The 24381-nt window shown below is 32.2% G+C and overlaps 1 pseudogene across 1 annotated transcript in view; it reads left to right on the top strand.

The window, feature by feature from the left end:
• Window positions 1–24381, top strand: part of LOC143224721 (uncharacterized) — a 63375-nt pseudogene that overhangs the window by 26200 nt on the left and 12794 nt on the right. Inside the window, exons 8-17 of the transcript XR_013013410.1 lie at window positions 946–1043; window positions 2671–2754; window positions 11175–11256; window positions 13970–14071; window positions 14430–14461; window positions 16935–17028; window positions 18323–18414; window positions 19116–19196; window positions 20668–20787; window positions 21355–21546. The product of XR_013013410.1 is annotated as an uncharacterized LOC143224721 (transcript). The remainder of the gene's footprint in view (window positions 1–945; window positions 1044–2670; window positions 2755–11174; window positions 11257–13969; window positions 14072–14429; window positions 14462–16934; window positions 17029–18322; window positions 18415–19115; window positions 19197–20667; window positions 20788–21354; window positions 21547–24381) is intronic.

Raw genomic sequence — 24381 nt, 5'->3', positions numbered from 1 at the left:
CCTGGAAATATAATATTGTTTAGTTTCTTATGTGCTCGTATCTTCCTGGAAATCTAATATTGTTTATTTTGTTATATGCTCGTATCTTCCTTGAATTTATCAGTGAAATCTTCACATTCATGCATCATTGCTTTGGAAAACTGCACTAATGTGTTAAAACTACACTAATGTGTAAAGACATTACACAATACAGAATTGGATGTTTCTTAAACAGTTTATAGAAGCAGTAAACTTTTCAGTGTGTTATTCTAACTCATTTTAAACTTGAAGCTAGGTGTAGGTTTTGATGGCAAGTTACTATTTTTATGAAGGTGTAAAAGCTAAAGTGAAATATTAAGTAATATCAAATTTAAAAAGGGTTTCCAGCAAACTCTCAGTTCCAGTCATAATACATGCAAGTGTTTTAGAAATAGAACTAGATTTATACCTAGCAATTTACAAGCATTGAAGTTTTCCAGTAGAGATTTCTTGGTTTTCAAAGTTTTTGCAATAAAAGGTATAAAGTTTCCAATGGACATTGTTTTGATTACTGTTGACAGTATTATTTAACAAGTGGACATTGGTCATATGCAAAGAAACAATCTTGTCTTTGTACATTTCACAAGTACTGATACTTATTTGTTTGTATACTATTATGTTTTAAACAATTTGAATTTTTAGTGATTTGGATGAATTATGAACTTGAAAGTTTTAAAAACTGCAGTTTTGTTCATTGCTTCTGACAAAAAAAAAGCTATGTTTACAACCATTAACACTACAGATTTTATGTTGCACTGCAGTATGTTATGTCCAGTTTTGAGTTATTCTGAAACTGTACTTTTAAATGGGATGTGTGAAGATCACACACAAGCTTCTGCTATACAGATGTATTTAAGTTTCAGCATAACTCATGCATAAAAATAATTTTTAATTGATAAGTGAACTATATGTTCTTATTTCTTGTAGATGCTTTCTTTGGGGTACCGTCTCTCTCGGCTAAAAACTTGGAAATAAAAGTCCGGGAAGAAAGAATAAAGTACTTAGTAGCAGAACTAACTGTTAAAGTATGTAGCAACAACTTTGTTTGAATATTGTTACAGTAACAGAACTAACTGTTAAAGTATGTAGCAACACGTTTTAATATTGTTACAGTAGCAAAACTAACTGTTAAAGTATGTAGCAACAACTTTGTTTTAATATTGTTACAGTAACAGAACTAACTGTTAAAGTATGTAGCAACACATTTTAATATTGTTACAGTAGCAGAACCAACTGTTAAAGTATGTAGCAACATGTTTTAATATTGTTACAGTAGCAGAACTAACTGTTAAAGTATGTAGCAACACATTTTAATATTGTTACAGTAGCAGAACTAACTGTTAAAGTATGTAGCAATACATTTTGATATTGTTACAGTAGCAGAACTAACTGTTAAAGTATGTAGCAACAACTTTGTTTTAATATTGTTACAGTAGCAGAACTAACTTAAAGTATGTAGCAACAACTTTGTTTTAATATTGTTACAGTAGCAGAACTGACTTTTAAAGTACGTAGCAACAACTGTTTTAATATTGTTACAGTTGCAGAACTAACTGTTAAAGTATGTAGCAACAACTTTGTTTTAATATTGTTACAGTAGCAGAACTGACTTTTAAAGTACGTAGCAACAACTGTTTTAATATTGTTACAGTTGCAGAACTGTTAAAGTATGTAGCAATACATTTTAATATTGTTACAGTAGCAGAACTAACTGTTAAAGTATGTAGCAACAACTTTGTTTTAATATTGTTACAGTAGCAGAACTAACTGTTAAAGTATGTAGCAATATATTTAAATATTGTTACAGTAGCAGAACTAACTGTTAAAGTATGTAGCAACAACTTTGTTTTAATATTGTTACAGTAGCAGAACTAACTGTTAAAGTATGTAGCAACAACTTTGTTTTAATATTGTTACATGTCATTAAAATTAATTTATGAAAGTTCAATAGTATTTTCTCACTGGCCTACTTATAAGAAGACTCTAATATCTTCAGAACAGGTAAGATTAGTTACTCAGTATCCAGACGTGTGTGTGGAAAGTTTGATAGTTCCATTAACATGGATTATTTGATTCAAGATAAAATTATGTGTCAAAAAGAAATAATGACAGATTTATATACTTGAGGAATGTTTCAGGTAACTTTGCTAAGAGAGCTGTACACAGCTAAATTTTAATTATGTAAGAAATACATTATGATTGTATCTTTATGGAGCTAGAAGTAGTCATGAGTGAGCTTGTCAAAAAAAACCAAAGAAACTGAAGTGCATAAAAAACAAAGTAGTGTTGGGATAGTTTGACTGAGTGATGAAAAATCTTTATTATAAATACACAATGATTTGACAAGATTTTGTCATCCTAGGGTACTGTACCTGATGGTGTCTAAATCATGTCGAAACATTGTATATTTAAAAGTTTTTCATTACTCAGTGAAGCTGTTTCAACTTTTATTTTTAAAAGTGGGTTCCTTGTTAAGTTTTAAACCTATGTAGATCTTGTTCAAGGAACATTTATATTTGTACAGGGTGTGTCTGTGTGCGTACATATATTAACACTTAAATACTTAGTTTCTTAAGAGTTCTAAGTTTGTTTTGTAGTATACATAGATGAGTGACAACATGTTTGTCACTTACTGTTCTGCTTATTTTACAGCCAAGTTTAGAGGATGACTTAGACAACCTATGTCAATTTGTTAGACATCAAATAAGGAAACAGACAATGGAAAAATATAGAATAGTAAGTACACATTTAAATCATTGAATTTTGTTCATACCAACTTGGTTTATTTTTCTTTTAAAGTAGCAAATGTACGATGAGATCTCTCTATTCTCACTTTTTTTATTACTTTAAATTCCTTATTAGGCATGATATTCAGAAAATTTTAACATGTAGGAAAACTAAAAATCATTCTATTAAAAGTAGAGTAAACAGGAGAGTTTAGATTTAACGTTGGCTTCACACAAGGACATATTTTTATCATAATATTTAGATCAACAAAACTTTGTAGCAACAGCATATAAGAAAATAATTGTGAACTAAATCTGTCAAACATTATCCATTCATAAATGTTGACTTATGTGGCAGTGTTGTATAGATAGAGTAAAAGAAACTAGTTTCATAGTTTCTGTCTGAGTTTTTGAATAACTGATATTGAGTAGATTTGAAAACAGTAATTTTAAGACCAGTTATCTAGTGTAGTTAACAGAATTAAAGAAACAGCATAATGATAATATTATGGTAAAACAGCTATTGAAATTAATGTATTTTTTACATTTAAAAATCAACTCATCTTCTAGCAAGACTCGTATCATTCTTTATTATCTGGTAAATTATACCTATCTAGGTAGACTTGATATCATTCTTTAATGTCTGATAAGTTCTACCTATCTAGATAGACTTGATATCATTCTTTAATGTCTGATAAGTTCTACCTATCTAGATAGACTTGATATCATTCTTTAATGTCTGATAAGTTCTACCTATCAAGATAGACTTGATATCATTCTTTAATGTCTGATAAATTATACCTACCTAGATAGACTTGATATCATTCTTTAATGTCTGATAAGTTCTACCTACCTAGATAGACTTGATATCATTCTTTAATGTCTGATAAGTTCTACCTATCTAGATAGACTTGATATCATTCTTTCATGTCTGATAAGTTCTACCTATCTAGATAGACTTGATATCATTCTTTAATGTCTGATAAGTTCTACCTATCAAGATAGACTTGATATCATTCTTTAATGTCTGATAAATTATACCTACCTAGATAGACTTGATATCATTCTTTAATGTCTGATAAGTTCTACCTACCTAGATAGACTTGATATCATTCTTTAATGTCTGATAAGTTCTACCTATCTAGATAGACTTGATATCATTCTTTCATGTCTGATAAGTTCTACCTATCTAGATAGACTTGATATCATTCTTTAATGTCTGATAAGTTCTACCTATCTAGATGGACTTGATATCATTCTTTAATGTCTGATAAGTTCTACCTGTCCAGATGGACTTGATATCATTCTTTAATGTCTGATAAGTTCTACCTATCTAGATAGACTTGATATCATTCTTTAATGTCTGATACGTTCTACCTACCTAGATAGACTTGATATCATTCTTTAATGTCTGATAAGTTCTACCTATCTAGATAGACTTGATATCATTCTTTAATGTCTGATAAGTTCTACCTATCTAGATAGACTTGATATCATTCTTTAATGTCTGATAAGTTCTACCTATCTAGATAGACTTGATATCATTCTTTAATGTCTGATAAGTTCTACCTATCTAGATAGACTTGATATCATTCTTTAATGTCTGATAAGTTCTACCTATCTAGATAGACTTGATATCATTCTTTAATGTCTGATAAGTTCTACCTATCAAGATAGACTTGATATCATTCTTTAATGTCTGATAAATTATACCTACCTAGATAGACTTGATATCATTCTTTAACGTCTGATAAGTTCTACCTACCTAGATAGACTTGACATCGTTCTTTAATGTCTGATAAGTTCTACCTATCTAGATAGACTTGATATCATTCTTTCATGTCTGATAAGTTCTACCTATCTAGATAGACTTGATATCATTCTTTAATGTCTGATAAGTTCTACCTATCTAGATGGACATGATATCATTCTTTAATGTCTGATAAGTTCTACCTGTCCAGATGGACTTGATATCATTCTTTAATGTCTGATAAGTTCTACCTATCTAGATAGACTTGATATCATTCTTTAATGTCTGATACGTTCTACCTACCTAGATAGACTTGATATCATTCTTTAATGTCTGATAAGTTCTACCTATCTAGATAGACTTGATATCATTCTTTAATGTCTGATAAGTTCTACCTATCTAGATGGACATGATATCATTCTTTAATGTCTGATAAGTTCTACCTGTCCAGATGGACTTGATATCATTCTTTAATGTCTGATAAGTTCTACCTATCTAGATAGACTTGATATCATTCTTTAATGTCTGATAAGTTCTACCTATCTAGATAGACTTGATATCATTCTTTAATGTCTGACAAGTTATTCTTACCTAGGTAGCCTTGATATCATTCTTTAATGTCTGACAAGTTATTCTTACCTAGGTAGCCTTGATATCATTCTTTAATGTCTGATAAGTTCTATCTATGTAGATAGACTTGATATCATTCTTTAATGTCTGACAAGTTATTCTTACCTAGGTAGCCTTGATATCATTCTTTAATGTCTGACAAGTTATTCTTACCTAGGTAGCCTTGATATCATTCTTTAATGTCTGATAAGTTCTATCTATGTAGGTAGACTTGATATCATTCTTTAATGTCTGACAAGTTATTCTTACCTAGGTAGACTTGATATCATTCTTTAATGTCTGACAAGTTATTCTTACCTAGGTAGACTTGATATTATTCTTTAATGTCTGACAAGTTATTCTTACCTAGGTAGACTTTGTCATTCTTTAATGTCTGACAAGTTATTCTTATCTAGGTAGACGTGATATCATTCTTTAATGTCTGACAAGTTATTCTTATCTAGGTAGACGTGATATCATTCTTTAATGTCTGACAAGTTATTCTTACCTAGGTAGACTTTGTCATTCTTTAATGTCTGACAAGTTATTCTTACCTAGGTAGACGTGATATCATTCTTTAATGTCTGACAAGTTATTCTTACCTAGGTAGACTTGATATCATTCTTTAATGTCTGACAAGTTATTCTTACCTAGGTAGACGTGATATCATTCTTTAATGTCTGACAAGTTATTCTTACCTAGGTAGACTTGATATCATTCTTTAAAGTCTGACAAGTTATTCTTACCTAGGTAGACGTGATATCATTCTTTAATGTCTGACAAGTTATTCTTACCTAGGTAGACGTGATATCATTCTTTAATGTCTGACAAGTTATTCTTACCTAGGTAGACGTGATACCATTCTTTAATGTCTGACAAGTTATTCTTACCTAGGTAGACGTGATATCATTCTTTAATGTCTGACAAGTTATTCTTATCTAGGTAGACTTGATATCATTCTTTAATGTCTGACAAGTTATTCTTACCTAGGTAGACTTGATATCATTCTTTAATGTCTGACAAGTTATTCTTACCTAGGTAGACTTGATATCATTCTTTAATGTCTGACAAGTTATTCTTACCTAGGTAGACGTGATATCATTCTTTAATGTCTGACAAGTTATTCTTACCTAGGTAGACTTGATATCATTCTTTAATGTCTGACAAGTTATTTTTACCTAGGTAGACTTGATATCATTCTTTAATGTCTGACAAGTTATTCTTACCTAGGTAGACGTGAGATCATTCTTTAATGTCTGACAAGTTATTCTTACCTAGGTAGATGTGATATCATTCTTTAATGTCTGACAAGTTATTCTTACCTAGGTAGACTTGATATTATTCTTTAATGTCTGACAAGTTATTCTTACCTAGGTAGACTTTGTCATTCTTTAATGTCTGACAAGTTATTCTTATCTAGGTAGACGTGATATCATTCTTTAATGTCTGACAAGTTATTCTTATCTAGGTAGACGTGATATCATTCTTTAATGTCTGACAAGTTATTCTTACCTAGGTAGACTTTGTCATTCTTTAATGTCTGACAAGTTATTCTTACCTAGGTAGACGTGATATCATTCTTTAATGTCTGACAAGTTATTCTTACCTAGGTAGACTTGATATCATTCTTTAATGTCTGACAAGTTATTCTTACCTAGGTAGACGTGATATCATTCTTTAATGTCTGACAAGTTATTCTTACCTAGGTAGACTTGATATCATTCTTTAAAGTCTGACAAGTTATTCTTACCTAGGTAGACGTGATATCATTCTTTAATGTCTGACAAGTTATTCTTACCTAGGTAGACGTGATATCATTCTTTAATGTCTGACAAGTTATTCTTACCTAGGTAGACGTGATACCATTCTTTAATGTCTGACAAGTTATTCTTACCTAGGTAGACGTGATATCATTCTTTAATGTCTGACAAGTTATTCTTACCTAGGTAGACTTGATATCATTCTTTAATGTCTGACAAGTTATTCTTACCTAGGTAGACTTGATATCATTCTTTAATGTCTGACAAGTTATTCTTACCTAGGTAGACTTGATATCATTCTTTAATGTCTGACAAGTTATTCTTACCTAGGTAGACGTGATATCATTCTTTAATGTCTGACAAGTTATTCTTACCTAGGTAGACTTGATATCATTCTTTAATGTCTGACAAGTTATTTTTACCTAGGTAGACTTGATATCATTCTTTAATGTCTGACAAGTTATTCTTACCTAGGTAGACGTGAGATCATTCTTTAATGTCTGACAAGTTATTCTTACCTAGGTAGATGTGATATCATTCTTTAATGTCTGACAAGTTATTCTTACCTAGGTAGACTTGATATCATTCTTTAATGTCTGACAAGTTATTCCTACCTAGATAGATTTGATATCATTCTTTAATGTCTGACAAGTTATTCTTACCTAGGTAGACGTGAGATCATTCTTTAATGTCTGACAAGTTATTCTTACCTAGGTAGACGTGATATCATTCTTTAATGTCTGACAAGTTATTCTTACCTAGGTAGACTTGATATCATTCTTTAATGTCTGACAAGTTATTCCTACCTAGATAGATTTGATATCATTCTTTAATGTCTGATAAGTTCTACCTATGTAGGTAGATTTGATATCATTCTTTAATGTCTGACAAAGTATGCCCATTCAATCTAATCTAATTTTAAAGAAAAGACACAATTTCTGTATCTTCTGTTAAACCTGACATTTAGGAATTATATCAGGTTTATGATATCTACTTAGTAGTTTTGTTTGGAAACCAATAAAAATGAATTCAGTTATCAGTTCTTGTATTTTGTATGTGAAAGCTTTCACACTATTGTTTAAATTGTCATACTTTCAGGAAACTGTGGGGGTGGGTTGACTATTGAAACACTGTTGTTGTTTAGATTGTACTACTTTGAATAAACTGTGGAAACTTTCACACTGTTGTTTAGATTGTACTACTATGAATAAACTGTGGGGGTTGACTGTGAAAACTTTCACACTGTTGTTTAGATTGTACTACTATGAATAAACTGTGGGGGTTGACTGTGGAAACTTTCACACTTGTTTAGATTGTACTACTTTGAATAAACTGTGGGGGTTGACTGTGGAAACTTTCACACTGTTGTTTAGATTGTACTACTTTGAATAAACTGTGGGGGTTGACTGTGGAAACTTTCACACTGTTGTTTAGATTGTACTACTTTGAATGAACTGTGGGGGTTGACTGTGGAAACTTTCACACTGTTGTTTAGATTGTACTACTTTGAATGAACTGTGGGGGTTGACTGTGAAAACTTTCACACTGTTGTTTAGATTGTACTTTGAATAAACTGTGGGGTTGACTGTGGAAACTTTCACACTGTTGTTGTTTAGATTGTACTACTATGAATAAATTGTGGGGGTTGACTGTGGAAACTTTCACACTGTTGTTTAGATTGTACTACTTTGAATAAACTGTGAGGGTTGACTGTGGAAACTTTCACACTGTTGTTTAGATTGTACTACTTTGAATGAACTGTGGGGGATGACTGTGGAAACTTTTACACTGTTGTTTAGATTGTACTACTTTGAATAAACTGTGGGGGTTGACTGTGGAAACTTTCACACTGTTTAGATTGTACTACTTTGAATGAACTGTGGGGGTTGACTGTGAAAACTTTCACACTGCTGTTTAGATTGTACTACTGTGAATAAACTGTGGGGTTGACTGTGGAAACTTTCACACTGTTGTTGTTTAGATTGTACTACTATGAATAAATTGTGGGGTTGACTGTGGAAACTTTCACACTGTTGTTTAGATTGTACTACTTTGAATAAACTGTGGGGGTTGACTGTGGAAACTTTCACACTTGTTTAGATTGTACTACTTTGAATAAACTGTGGGGGTTGACTGTGAAAACTTTTACACTGTTGTTTAGATTGTACTACTTTGAATAAACTGTGGGTTGACTGTGGAAACTTTCACACTGTTGTTGTTTAGATTGTACTACTATGAATAAACTGTGGGGGTTGACTGTGGAAACTTTCACACTGTTGTTTAGATTGTTCTAATTTCAATAAATGGCAGGAGTAAATTTGCTGTGGAAACTTTCACACTGTTGTTTAGATTGTACTACTTTGAATAAACTGTGGGGGTTGACTGTGAAAACTTTCACACTGTTGTTTAGATTGTACTACTTTGAATAAACTGTGAGGGTTGACTGTGGAAACTTTCACACTGTTGTTTAGATTGTACTACTTTGAATGAACTGTGGGGGATGACTGTGGAAACTTTCACACTGTTGTTTAGATTGTACTACTTTGAATAAACTGTGGGGGTTGACTGTGGAAACTTTCACACTGTTTAGATTGTACTACTTTGAATGAACTGTGGGGGTTGACTGTGAAAACTTTCACACTGCTGTTTAGATTGTACTACTGTGAATAAACTGTGGGGTTGACTGTGGAAACTTTCACACTGTTGTTGTTTAGATTGTACTACTATGAATAAATTGTGGGGGTTGACTGTGGAAACTTTCACACTGTTGTTTAGATTGTACTACTTTGAATAAACTGTGGGGGTTGACTGTGGAAACTTTCACACTTGTTTAGATTGTACTACTTTGAATAAACTGTGGGGGTTGACTGTGAAAACTTTCACACTGTTGTTTAGATTGTACTACTTTGAATAAACTGTGGGTTGACTGTGGAAACTTTCACACTGTTGTTGTTTAGATTGTACTACTATGAATAAACTGTGGGGGTTGACTGTGGAAACTTTCACACTGTTGTTTAGATTGTTCTAATTTCAATAAATGGCAGGAGTAAATTTGCTGTGGAAACTTTCACACTGTTGTTTAGATTGTACTACTTTGAATAAACTGTGGGGGTTGACTGTGAAAACTTTCACACTGTTGTTTAGATTGTACTACTATGAATAAACTGTGGGGGTTGACTGTGAAAACTTTCACACTGTTGTTTAGATTGTACTACTATGAATAAACTGTGGGGGTTGACTGTGGAAACTTTCACACTTGTTTAGATTGTACTACTATGAATAAACTGTGGGGGTTGACTGTGGAAACTTTCACACTGTTGTTTAGATTGTACTACTTTGAATGAACTGTGGGGGTTGACTGTGGAAACTTTCACACTGTTGTTTAGATTGTACTTCTTCGAATAAACTGTGGGGTTGACTGTGGAAACTTTCACACTGTTGTTGTTTAGATTGTACTACTATGAATAAATTGTGGGGGTTGAATGTGGAAACTTTCACACTGTTGTTTAGATTGTACTACTTTGAATAAACTGTGGGGGTTGACTGTGGAAACTTTCACACTGTTGTTTAGATTGTACTACTTTGAATAAACTGTGGGTTGACTGTGGAAACTTTCACACTGTTGTTGTTTAGATTGTACTACTATGAATAAATTGTGGGGGTTGACTGTGGAAACTTTCACACTGTTGTTTAGATTGTTCTAATTTCAATAAATGGCAGGAATAAATTTGCTGTGGAAACTTTCACACTGTTGTTTAGATTGTTCTACTTTCAGTAAACTGTTGGGGTGGGTTGACTGTGGAAACTTTCACACTGTTGTTTTGTGGGTTGTCCTATTTTCAATAAACTATGGTTTGTTGTATAACCGTGGTAGAGTAGAACTTTGGATTTTGGAACTGGATTTGAATTTGTGCGACTCGAATATCATAACATATTCCCCATATGTTAAGCTCTGAGTATGTTATAAGAGTGATAGTCAATCCCTTAGTGTTGATCATAGTATAGTGCTGTGTTTGGTACCTTCCCTATGATCATTAGTTCTAAATGAGGGATGGTGAAAAATGGCCTTATAAAAGTACTGCCATGAAAACAGATATAGTTGAATAAATTGTTTTACATGAAGAGTCTCATAAGAAAATGAAACTGTTAGTGGTGTATGAAGATGTACCAGTTTCATAAAGATTACTTTAAAACCCTTCCTCAGCAGTTCATGTTTGTTGATATAGGATACATTTTCCACACATCTGATAAACATCTTTATATGATTTTTTAATTTATTTAATAATTGTCAATTTTTACCAATTTCTTTAGGAAAATGAAAAACCACCTACTGTACCATATATATACCAAACCCCAAAAGACCATGAAATTGACCTCAGGCTATTCAATAAAGGTAAAGGTTTTCTCATTTTAAAATTGGTGCAAATTTAACTGATACAGTTGTTCTGTGTGAGGTAATGTGTCACTTAGATCCATCATATGAAGTTTGTTTATTTGCTTATTAAGCTGTCCAGGTTTATCATTTTACTCTGTGTAGTACTAGTTAGACCTTATGTATCAGTTAGCTGACCTGAGAAAGGTTGTGTAGTTGTTGGAGAAGTCAGGTTTATCAGTTTACTCTGTGTAGTACTAGTATAATCTTATGTATCAGTTAGCTGACCTGAGAAAGGTTGTGTAGTTGTTGGAGAAGTCAGGTTTATCAGTTGATTCTGTGTAGTACTAGTTAAATCTTATGTATCAGTTAGCTGACCTGAGAAAGGTTGTGTAGTTGTTGGAGAAGTCAGGTTTATCAGTTTACTCTGTGTAGTACTAGTTAGACCTTATGTATCAGTTAGCTGACCTGAGAAAGGTTGTGTAGTTGTTGGAGAAGTCAGGTTTATCAGTTTACTCTGTGTGGTGCTAGTTGGACCTTATGTATCAGTTAGCTGACCTGAGAAAGGATGTGTAGTTGTTGGAGAAATGTTAAGTTTAGAAGGGTTTATATAGATTAAAATCTCTTCTGTTCTAGTAAGAGTAAAGAAGGTCTCTAGGTACTTGTTAAGTCCCGTTGACATATGGTGTAAGACGAGGATGCGGCTGAAGTTAAAACACTGTTTCTCTCTTGTTTAGGTGGTTGGTATGATGATTTATGTTCAGATGTAGTAGAAGCTAAAACAATGAGAGATGCTAACATAGGATTAGATTATTATTTTAGAGATAAATTTAGATGTAGAAAACCTGGTTTTTATATGAAGTTTTATAAAGGGTGGTAGTAGAAATGGGTTTGGATGTAGGAAAAAAGGTTTCTATATGGAGTTTGGATTAAAGATGTAAAGGGAAATGATAAACCTGTAATGCCTTATGGCCCTTTATTATCCCATGTATATGAAATTACTTGTGGCTTTACTTTGCCCCTCTCAGTAAAATTACCTTCATAATTTCTAGTTTAGAAGCCAGTTATACCAATTTTGAAACTTAGCTCAGACTTATCTGTTTTAAATAATAAAACCATTTTATTTAATAAACTATGAATTTCTTTTCTGTATTAAGTACCTTGAATTATGATGGACATAAAATTATGTTAAGATATGTTTGTTTTTAATAAACATTCTGTAGCTGGTTATTCCTGAATTACTTGTTTATCTTTACCAAAGTATCTTATGTTGTTAGATATTTATCCCAAACAATGTCTGTAATGAGTTGCAAAGTTTAACTTGTTTTAAAATAATGAGACCATAACCTATACAGTCTAGAAGTTATGTTTCTGTCATGAAATATATCTTAAGCTGTTTTTCTTGTTTTTTCTATTTAGTGTGCATTACTTTTATAATAAAGCTTGGTAACCAATGAACCTTCTGCTATATCTTTAGATTATTCTTTAAAGATATTTACTGTTTATATATTTAAAACAAAATTGCACATTGCTGCATGGTTACATAACATGACTGTTAGCTGATAGCACTATTCTACTATCTGCTGTCAACCATAATGGCCACTGCTACAGAGTTGAACAGCTCAGGGTCTTTAGAGAATATATTCTTAGGTGCAAACAAACCCCATTAATCTAATTGGCTGAAAGGATACGAAGGTGGAGCCATTACAAGCTACGAGGTTGAAGACCATGCTAGCATTGCCTGTTAAAGACTAGTTTAATTGGACCTAAGATAAAGAAAAAAAAGGCCCAGTGCCTCTGCTGATAAACTTTCACAATGTTGTTGACAATAAAACAATGTACATAATGTGTGTGATGATTGTTGACAAGGTAATTACTAAGTGAAATGTGTCTCTAGGCTCAGAAATTTGGGAAATCTGAAACAAAATGAATATTTGTTTCATTTCAGTTATTTCCAGCTAGACAAGAAATGTTAAATATGCAGTGGTATGTAGACAGATGATGCAGTTTTGTTTGGCTTGCTCCATGTGCTTTATTATATTGATAGAAACAAACAGAACTTAGAATTTCCTATTTTGGGTTAAAAAGAAAACAAATCAGTTTAGTGTTGCAACTTTAAACATTTTAAAATTATATTCCACATGACATAAAACTGAAATTACAACATTTTGTGTTTGGGTTATGGCTTTAACACAGAGAAAGCAACTTGTTTTAAAAGTGTAAAGTCTCAAACCCTGTTGAAAGAGCTCTGAAAATCACTGGGCTGGAAAGGTTTTGCCTCCCAGTAAGAATTTTCTTCTAAAATTTGGGCTTAAATTAGATCCCTGTTATTTTAAGAGATTGAATATCAAATGTAACAGTAAAGTACAAAACATTTGTTACTTGATTTACTTGTGCCAAGGCCACCTCTGACTGGTCTAATGTAGAGAAGTTTCAGAATGAACCAGCCACTATTAGTTTTTGTTAGTACTATAAACTGGTTTTTGTCACAACAGCTTGCATTGTAAAATAGCTGTTCTTCAATAAACTACTGTGATGATAACATAACAGTCTGTTTATCATTTGTTTCTCATTACAAAATAGCTGTTCTTCAATAAACTACTGTGATGATAACATAACAGTCTTCTAATCATTTGTTTCTCATTACAAAATAGCTGTTCTTCAATAAACTACTGTGATGATAACAGTTTGTTTATCATTTGCTTCTCATTACATATAATTTCTTTTCCTCTAGATATAATTCGGAAAGTTGTTCCCATTCTTGCTAGTGTCTTGGAGAAGGAAGCTAGAGGCTGGTTTCTACCATTTAGAGAGAGAGTAATAGCAGAACTAAAAAGTTAGTAGAATATCATGACATATAGGCACTTGCATCCACATCTCACTGACATACTTTGTTTCAGTGACATATTTTGATAGGCATGTACTTTTCTAGTGAATTAACCATGAATATTTTTATTTAGTTCAAATTTGAGTTGTCTAGCTCTTAAGCATGCCAAGTAAACTGTTAGCATCCTGAATATTGATTTATCTGTTTGAATACATTTGTTCTTGATTTGTTTTACAATTATTGTAGTTTCTCTGTGTAAGTATAACATAGTTAGGTTTGGAATATAAACAAATGTCAATGTGATATTCTTATTTCTAAAATTTATTGTGTAATACTGATTATGTCATCTGTATATTTTTTATTTCAGCAAAAAAATTGTCTGAAGAAGAAATAGAAAAGGTATGCACATTTTCTCATATTTAAAGAACATGTGGCTGTAATGTATTTATTGTTTGAGCATTTTCCTTTAGTTTTCTCACAAGCTGGCATGACCAGGTCGTTAGGGAGCTCAAATTATAACCTGAAGGTCACAGTTTCAAATCCACTTTACACCAAGCATGCTCACACTTTCAGCCAGGAGTCCATTATAGTGTGATGGTCAATCCCACTATTCTTTGGTAAAAGAGTAACCCAAGAGTTGGAGGTTGGTTGTGATGACTAGCTGCCTTCCCTCTAGTTTTACACTGCTCAATTAGAGACAGCTAGTGCAGATAGCCCTCTTGTAGCTTTCCACAAAATTCAAAAAACAAACTTTCTCAGACTTGAAACTTTGACATATCCAGATTATCAGATTGAAGGATTATGGATTAGTAAAGTTAGAAAACCAAAATAGATTTAAGCTGTAAGTTTATCTTATGATAACTAATGAGGTACATATGTAATACAGTTAGATAGGTAATTGTTAAATTTCTACTAATTCTCTCAACATAACCAGCAATTCTGTGTTGTATGCTTGCAGATTTTGTGGTAAAAATTTGTTTTGTACTTACAGAAGGTGTTCAGATATTGTTTCATGGTTAGTAATTCTACACAGTCACCTAAGTATAGTTACTAATTATTAACTCTCTTATAAGATTCTGATTATTAACTGGTTTTATTTGACTTTTTTTTTATACTAACCTGCTGTCATCTTTTGGGATGTTTCATTGTTGGTAATGGCCAGAATTTGGTCCTGTGTCCCCTTGTTTAAAGTCTGATGTTTTTACACTTAACTTGGGAAAACAACAAGGGGGGGGGAATTTGATAATCACTTTTATAATGGCCTTTGGTAATAGAACCTCAATTGTAGAGCTGCATATTTTAGAGTCTGGCAAATTAACATGTGTGAAACACCCATAAAACATAAGTACTTGTTAAATTGAACTTACTAACATTCAGTAATGTTGTGGTTCTCTTAAAAATGACTGTGTTTTCATACTGTGTGGTTATTCATTTTTGAACTGCTTAGTTACTCTATTTAAAATTATTAAGCAAAGAATGATAAATATTTGATTGTTGTCTACTTATGTACAACCAATAATTTCCTTTAAACAAGAAATTCTTGTACTAAGCAATAATTCATCAAATACAAAAGTGTAATTTTAGAGAACAAAAATTGTCATCACCCATAGAAGTAATTTTGTATGTAGTGATAGTTCTCAGAGCTGTAACTGTATCCACAGCACTAATTTTGTATGTGGTGATGGTCCTTAGAGCTGTAACTGTATCCACAGCACTAATTTTGTATGTAGTGATGGTCCTTAGAGCTGTAACTGTATCCACAGCACTAATTTTGTATGTAGTGATGGTCCTTAGAGCTGTAACTGTATCCACAGCACTAATTGTGTATGTAGTGATGGTCCTTAGAGCTGTAACTGTATCCACAGCACTAATTGTGTATGTAGTGATGGTCCTTAGAGCTGTAACTGTATCCACAGCACTAATTGTGTATGTAGTGATGGTCCTTAGAACTGTCACTGTATCCACAGCACTAATTTTGTATGTGGTGATGGTCCTTAGAACTGTCACTGTATCCACAGCACTAATTTTGTATGTAGTGATGGTCCTTAGAGCTGTAACTGTATCCACAGCACTAATTTTGTATGTAGTGATGGTCCTTAGAGCTGTAACTGTATCCACAGCACTAATTGTGTATGTAGTGATGGTCCTTAGAGCTGTAACTGTATCCACAGCACTAATTGTGTATGTAGTGATGGTCCTTAGAGCTGTAACTGTATCCACAGCACTAATTGTGTATGTAGTGATGGTCCTTAGAGCTGTAACTGTATCCACAGCACTAATTGTGTATGTAGTGATGGTCCTTAGAGCTGTAACTGTATCCACAGCACTAATTTTGTATGTAGTGATAGTCGTTAGAGCTGTAACTGTATCCACAGCACTAATTGTGTATGTAGTGATAGTCCTTAGAGCTGTAACTGTATCCACAGCACTAATTTTGTATGTAGTGATGGTCTTTAGAACTGTCACTGTATCCACAGCACTAATTTTTTATGTAGTGATAGTCCTTAGAGCTGTAACTGTATCCATAGAACTAATTTTGTATGTATTGATGGTCCTTAGAACTGTCACTGTATCCATAGAACTAATTTTGTATGTAGTGATGGTCCTTAGAGCTGTCACTGTATCCATAGAACTAATTTTGTATGTGGTGATGGTCCTTAGAACTGTCACTGTATCCACAGCATAATTTTGTATGTGGTGATGGTCCTTAGAACTGTCACTGTATCCACAGCATAATTTTGATTTTCTGTGTACAGCGATTGTTCTTGAAAGAGCTAGTTTGTATAAAAGAGACTTGTTTTATTCACAGCAAGCCAACGTTGCTGTTCTTGAAAGTGTTAGTTTGTATAAAAGAGACTTGTTTTATTCACAGCAAGCCAACATTGCTGTTCTTGATGAGTACACTAGCAGAGTGTTCAGGACACTTCTCACCCATCCTGATATACAAGCACTTGGTGAAGGCATCGGTAAGCCTCAAAGTTGTTCCTTCTGTAAATTCGATGTCATGTGTCTTTAAGGTTTTTTAATTTCACTTCTAAATTTGATGTAATTACAATAAAATTTGTTGCTACTATTTTGTTTTTAATACAGTGTGTTAAGACATGTAATTAGTTAAATTATACAAATGTGGATAATTATGTTATTAGTATTAAAGATGTATTTATATTATACAGCATATATTAAAACTTGTAATATTTTCATAGTTTTATTATTAATTTTAAATGTTTGTATCAGAGTGAATAAGAAAGGTTATGTGCTTGTATTGAACTTTTGAAATAGTTGGTTTATTTATTCAGTTGTACGTACACTTAGTTTATTTATTCAGTTGTACGTACACTTAGTTTATTTATTCAGTTGTACGTACACTTAGTTCATTTGCATAGTTGTACGTACACTTAGTTCATTTACATAGTTGTACGTACACTTAGTTCATTTACATAGTTGTACGTACACTTAGTTCATTTACATAGTTGTACGTACACTTAGTTCATTTATACAGTTGTACGTACTCTTAGTTCATTTATACAGTTGTACGTACACTTAGTTTATTTACATAGTTGTACGTACACTTAGTTCATTTACATAGTTGTACGTACACTTAGTTCATTTACATAGTTGTACGTACACTTAGTTCATTTATACAGTTGTACGTACACTTAGTTCATTTATACAGTTGTACGTACACTTAGTTCATTTATACAGTTGTACGTACACTTAGTTCATTTATACAGTTGTACGTACACTTAGTTCATTTATACAGTTGTACGTACACTTAGTTCATTTATACAGTTGTACGTACACTTAGTTTACTTATTCAGTTGTACGTACACTTCGTTTATTTACATAGTTGTACGTACACTTCGTTTATTTACATAGTTGTACTACACTTGGTTTATTTACATAGTTGTACGTACACTTAGTTCATTTATACAGTTGTACGTACACTTAGTTTATTTATTCAGTTGTACAGGCACTTTTGTACAAAGTTATTTAATTTTAGTAAACTTTTAAGTTTGAAACATTTATACAAGTTTTCTATGTGTACTTCTCTGCCAGTTTTTTTAGTGTTACAGGCATTAAACAAGTGAAAATTATATTCTTATAATAACTTGGATATTAATTTGTAACTGTGAATGGGAGTAAAAAAGTTTAATTTGTTTAAGAAGTAACTTAAGTTTGCAAAGTTAATTGTGATCCTGTAAGCAGTGTTACTTAAGTTATATTAGGGTTTGTTTCAGATAAAACATTTTACATTTTTAGGTCAGTTATTAATAGAACAAGCCCAGTCTGTAATTCTCATGCAGTGTGCAGTAGAAAATGTTAGGGAAAAGTTGAACCACAGAATTTACCAGGTGCGTTACCATTTTACTGTGTAATATAATTTTAAGGCACTTGTTTTTTTCTTTCTTTGTGTAAACAGGTTTTGAGAGGTGATATAAGTGTTTCATTTCTCTTGCTTGGTATTTATGGTGATTTCTAAACCATGCACTGTTTTCAGTTTAACTACTCCAACAGTTGGAAGTGTACAGTGCTTTTCAGCATTCAAAGTAAAATTGCTAATGATTATTTTGTGTGTGTGTGACACTGTTGTATGTTCTTTAGGTTTAAATAATACATTTCTCAGACTTTCAAATAATTATTATTTTTACGAGTTTTTTGAGAATTCTATTCACACGCTTTACTTAGCCTGTTTAATGTGTAATTTTGTTTTCATGTCATAAATATTTTCTAGTTTCATTTTGATACAAGTCACTGTATTCTAGTTGGTTTTAATTCCACAGGTATCTGTAGTTTCATTCTAATAGAAATCATAGTATTTTAAGATTGATTAAATCACACACTAAGAATATTAACAGCTGGATATTTCTGGAGTTCAGTGTTCACTAAGTCAGATTAATCTCAAGTAATGGTAATTATTTCTCCAAAGAGTAGAGAATGGAATATTTTTATAGTCCACTTAAAACTGCTTCACTCGTTTAGGTTTTCTTGAAATATTGGTATGATAATGTACACACATGTGACACTAAATAATGTGTTGTAATGCTTTATTCAGCTCAAAAGAAGTCTCAGTGTCAGCCATCCAATTTTGTCACTCATACAACCATGGGTACAAGAAAAAGTAAGATATGCACAGGTGAGTCAATGTAATAAAACTTTGGTTACACAAAGTATACTGTCTGACACACAGAGTAATGTCCCCTTGTGGTGTTACAATGTTGAAGCCTAGGGTTTGATTCCCCATGGTGGACATAGCAAATAATGCAATGTGGCTTTGCTCCTAAACAAACAAGTATGTGGTGCAAAGACATTTATCACCATGCTTTTTGTTTTATTAGTTTTATTTTATTTGTTCAGTCATGGGTCTAGTATGTCATATATGCTAGGGAGTTCAACTTGGAACCTGAGAGTTGAGATATCAAAATAATGCACCAAAGTGTCATTGGTCAATCCTATTATCTGTTAGTAAAGAGTAGCTCCAGAATTGGAAGAGGGTATTGCCAAATGCCCTCAATCTTGTTGGGAGTTACATATTAGGGATAACAGGAGATATTTAATTAATTAATTTGAATGACAGTTTACAGTTTGATACCATACTTACTGGCATAAAATAGTAGTTTAGTAAAAGTTTGAATCTAAGTCAACAAACATAATGACATAGCCTTTAGTCCTTAAACCAGTTGCAAAAGGGTTAAAAGATCTATAGTAGAATAAAATAGCAACAAATATATAGCAACTGAAAGATAAAAGAAGGCCAAGTCCACAGAAAGTGTATGTAGTTGTAACTCCCAATCTATTCACCATTTGTAATGATTAAGAAAAAAAACAACAGATAATAGTGAAGTTGTAACATGGAGTTCTTTGTTGAAACAAAACCAAAGTTCTAAAGTCCTGGTAGTTCACAAGAAAAGTTTCAGGAAATCATTAAACATAGTGAAATAAGAACAGAGATTAGATAAATAAGAAATTGAAATATTCTGTTGTGTCCACTACCATTTGTGTAGCTTTAAAAAAAATAACTCAGACTAATTTTAAATCGATCAGTCCATGCAGTTGATGCCGTAGTGTTGGTAGGCTTATTTGCAGAAGGGTTTGGACTGCATAATTTACACTGAAGTATTAATTGATGTGTGTGTATTCAAGATGACAGAAACATTTAGTAACACAGCTAGTGGGAAAGCTGTATTTAGTATTATATATTTTAGTCGTTTGTAAGTTCATAAACACTTGTAAAATCATTTTGTGACTTAGACATCAGTATGAAGGTTTCACTGAAAATATTCCAAGGTTTACTGGTTGGAAATAAATGCTTCATAAAGTTAGTATGAAGTACCTTAAGTTTATCAGATTATTTTCATTTAATTGCATTAATTGAAGACTTTAATTTGTAGTTATGATAGAAATGTTTAGAACAAAACAGATTTTTTATAAAATTTTAGTGAAATAACAAAATACTTTCTAACCAACAGAGTATGTATGTGTTGTTAAAATATACATACATTTAACTTTATATCTTATGTTAGTGGTGTTTAATTGTAAATAAACGAATGACAATAAATGATATGTCCTTAAGATCTTTTTATCCGTGTTTGTTTCTCAACTGTTAGGAAAGGTTTGCTAAAGATCATGAGTGGAATGCACATGAGGAAGCTTTGATCTTATGTCGTAACCATAACCTCAAACAGGCCACGTATTTTCTCCAAAGGGACCTGATATTCATGCAAGAGGTAGCTTAAGTCATGTATTTTGACTGTATTACTGTGAGCTATTACATAAGAATTTATCTAAGGTTTTGAAAGAAAATTGTTTGAAGTACTGTGACTCAGTATAGTGGTTATAGGACACAGGCAAGTATTTGTTTTTAATATACATTTTACTTTCAGAAGAACAGAAAATACAATTTTTTAGTCCATCACCAAAATAATGAGAGAGTAGAGTTTGCTATAAATGCAGATTGTCTTAAAATTTATGACTTTATCTTAAACTATATAAATTTATTTAGTTAAAATACATATACATTTATATATTGGGAAAACATTTCTAGTACCATACATCAGCATCAAGTGTTTTATTTTTTTATACAGGAGATATACTAGTGGTTTATAAATATGCAGTGTAAAGATGACTTGTGGAATTGCTTCTGTATGAAACAGTAAGTCAAGAAAGTATAGATAAATTATCTGTGGTTGTTGAATACAAAAGGAAATATTCAGTGGGCTGGGTCACGTCATCTTCCAAATGTTTACCATAATTCATAAGATGTTAACATCAGTAGTTTCCTTTTCTTCCTGCAGAGAGAACCTGTTCTGAAACAAGAATTGAGCCGAGTGAGAAATCCGACCCGAGTGTACCACTGGCGAACACAGATATGGTGTCCACAAGAGTGGCGAGTCAGGCGTGTATTTCAAGGAGTAGCTGAAGTTGTGCAGACAGCTATTAGTAGGACATCGTCATCTCTGGCTCATCCTCGTTCAGATCCAAATCAGGTAAAAGAAATTTTTAAGTCATGAGCAGTGTGTTTTTACTGCAGTAACTTTGTGACATGTTAATTTACTGAGTAATGATCAGTGTATTTTTACTGCAGTGACTTTGTGACATGTTAATTTACTGAGTAATGAGCAGTGTGTTTTTACTGCAGTAACTTTGTGACATGTTAATTTACTGAGTAATGATCAGTGTATTTTTACTGCAGTGACTTTGTGACATGTTAATTTACTGAGTAATGAGCAGTGTGTTTTACTGCAGTAACTTTGTGACATGTTAATTTACTGAGTAATGATCAGTGTATTTTTACTGCAGTGATTTTGTGACATGTTAATTTACTGAGTAATGATCAGTGTATTTTTACTGCAGTGACTTTGTGACATGTTAATTTACTGAGTAATGAGCAGTGTGTTTTTACTGCAGTAACTTTGTGACATGTTAATTTACTGAGTAATGATCAGTGTATTTTTACTGCAGTGATTTTGTGACATGTTAATTTACTGACTTGAGTAATGAGCAGTGTATTTTTACTGCAGTGACTTTGTGACAAATGTTAAAATTTACTGACTTGAGTAATGAGCAGTGTATTTTTACTGCAGTGACTTTGTGACAAATGTTAAATTTTGTTTGTAATTGTATCATACAGTCAAAAATTCAGTTTTTAGATAATGTGTGTTAATAAGACATCTGACAGAAAGAAAAGTCTTGGAAATCTTTGTTGACAAAGTATCTTGTGTTTCTGTATGCACACCACAAAGATGTTAATTTTAACTCGTAATATAGACTCTGTCAATTTTTCCTGACCATCAGACCTCTTGAAACTTAGTCATTTTAGATTTAATACTTCCACATTTCAATATAGTGTGCATATTACAAAATATTCCAGTCTTTCAATTAATATTATAAGTTTTTCATATACAAAAAATCATACTGTTTAGTGAAGTATTTTTAATAAAATAAAGATGTGTCCATAATTATATTGAGTATTTGTTTTAAATAGTCCATGTGCAAAGAAAGTTTGTTAAAATTAAAAATACTTTTCCTTATCTCAAAAATCACAAACTTCCTTTGTATATTTCTCAAGACCTCCTAAACTCATTTCAAACATCTTTTTAAAATAAAAGTAGGTAGTTTATCTGTTATATTCTTTAACCTCTCTCAAAGTAAAATATGTTAATTTAACCAATCTCTGAACCACCAAAAAGAAAAATCAAAATATAACTAAACTACCCTTATTTTAACATTCTAGAATGATTTCAAATTGTAACATTAAACTACACTGATTTATCCTAAGTAGCTCTAAGTTTGTAACATCTATTTATAATCACATTTTGTTGTTTTATTATCCTTTGGACCATTACTATTCTCACCGCTTTCAATCACTAGGGGCATGTGCAGCTCATGTTATGCTAACAAATTACATTACCTGCTAGCTGCTCGTGAAACATTTTTATTATAATATTATTATTTATTTTACTTGATCTAACCTTAATCAACCTGAAAACATCTCTATTTTTACATTTGTTACTTTAAGTAATAAATAAACAAGTTATAACAAACCATCTTTCTTCTTGTTCTCAGTTCTTGATTTAAACCTACATATGGTACACTAACAGTAGTAGTACATTAAATAATATTTATTTAATTAAATATGCACCAAACAATATAAACTAATAACATGCAAAAAGTAGAAAAATGACCATACCTATACAAAAAGTTTGACCTTCTAACTAAACAACAAATTCATCCAAGCTTGATATTAACTTTCTCATGGGAACAGTATTGGTACTCTAGGTGAAATTAATGTTTAAATATTCAAAATGTAATGTTATACAATATGTCATTTGATAGGTGAAAACTTTGACTTTCTATTGGTCATATGTAATATATAATTAAACACTAGGGGGAACTGTTAGTTATAAAAGAAAGGATGTGACAGGTGGGTGTAACAGGATGGGTCTGGTTTTCTATTCAATAGATCTGTAACCAAACAAATTTAAAAACTGTAACAAAAGTGATTTATCTGAGTAATGAGAGTAATTTATGTTTAAAATTGTACTTTTTCAAGTAGTGGATATAATAGGGATGATGACATTGTAAGAGTCAGTCAGTGTGTCATGTGTGTCACACCAGTGGAAATTCAGGATAAAATAGGGATGATGACATTGTAAGAGTCAGTCAGTGTGTCATGTGTGTCACACCAGTGGAAATTCAGGATAAAATAGGGATGATGATATTGTAAGAGTCAGTCAGTGTGTCATGTGTATCACATCAGTGGAAATTCAGGATAAAACAGGGATGATGACATTGTGAGAGTCAGTCAGTGTGTCATGTGTATCACATCAGTGGAAATTCAGGATAAAACAGGGATGATGACATTGTGAGAGTCAGTCAGTGTGTCATGTGTATCACATCAGTGGAAATTCAGGATAAAATAGGGATGATAACATTGGAAGAGTCAGTCAGTGTGTCATGTGTGTTACACCAGTGGAAATTCAGAATAAAACAGGGATGATGACATTGTGAGAGTCAGTCAGTGTGTCATTTTGTGTCACACCAGTGGAAATTCAGGATAAAATAGGGATGATGACATTGGAAGAGTCAGTTAGTGTGTCATGCGTGTTACAACAGTGGAAATTCAGGATAAAACAGGGATGATGACATTGTGAGAGTCAGTCAGTGTGTCATGTGTGTCACACCAGTGGAAATTCAGGGTAAAACAGGGATGATGACATTGTGAGAGTCAGTCAGTGTGTCATGTGTGTCACACCAGTGGAAATTCAGGGTAAAACAGGGATGATGACATTGTGAGAGTCAGTCAGTGTGTCATGTGTGTC

The sequence above is a fragment of the Tachypleus tridentatus genome, chromosome 9 (assembly GCF_004210375.1).
Source record: "Tachypleus tridentatus isolate NWPU-2018 chromosome 9, ASM421037v1, whole genome shotgun sequence".
Lineage (NCBI taxonomy): Eukaryota > Metazoa > Arthropoda > Merostomata > Xiphosura > Limulidae > Tachypleus > Tachypleus tridentatus.
Note: the sequence above shows the minus strand (reverse complement) of the source record. Positions and strands in the feature narration are given on the sequence as shown.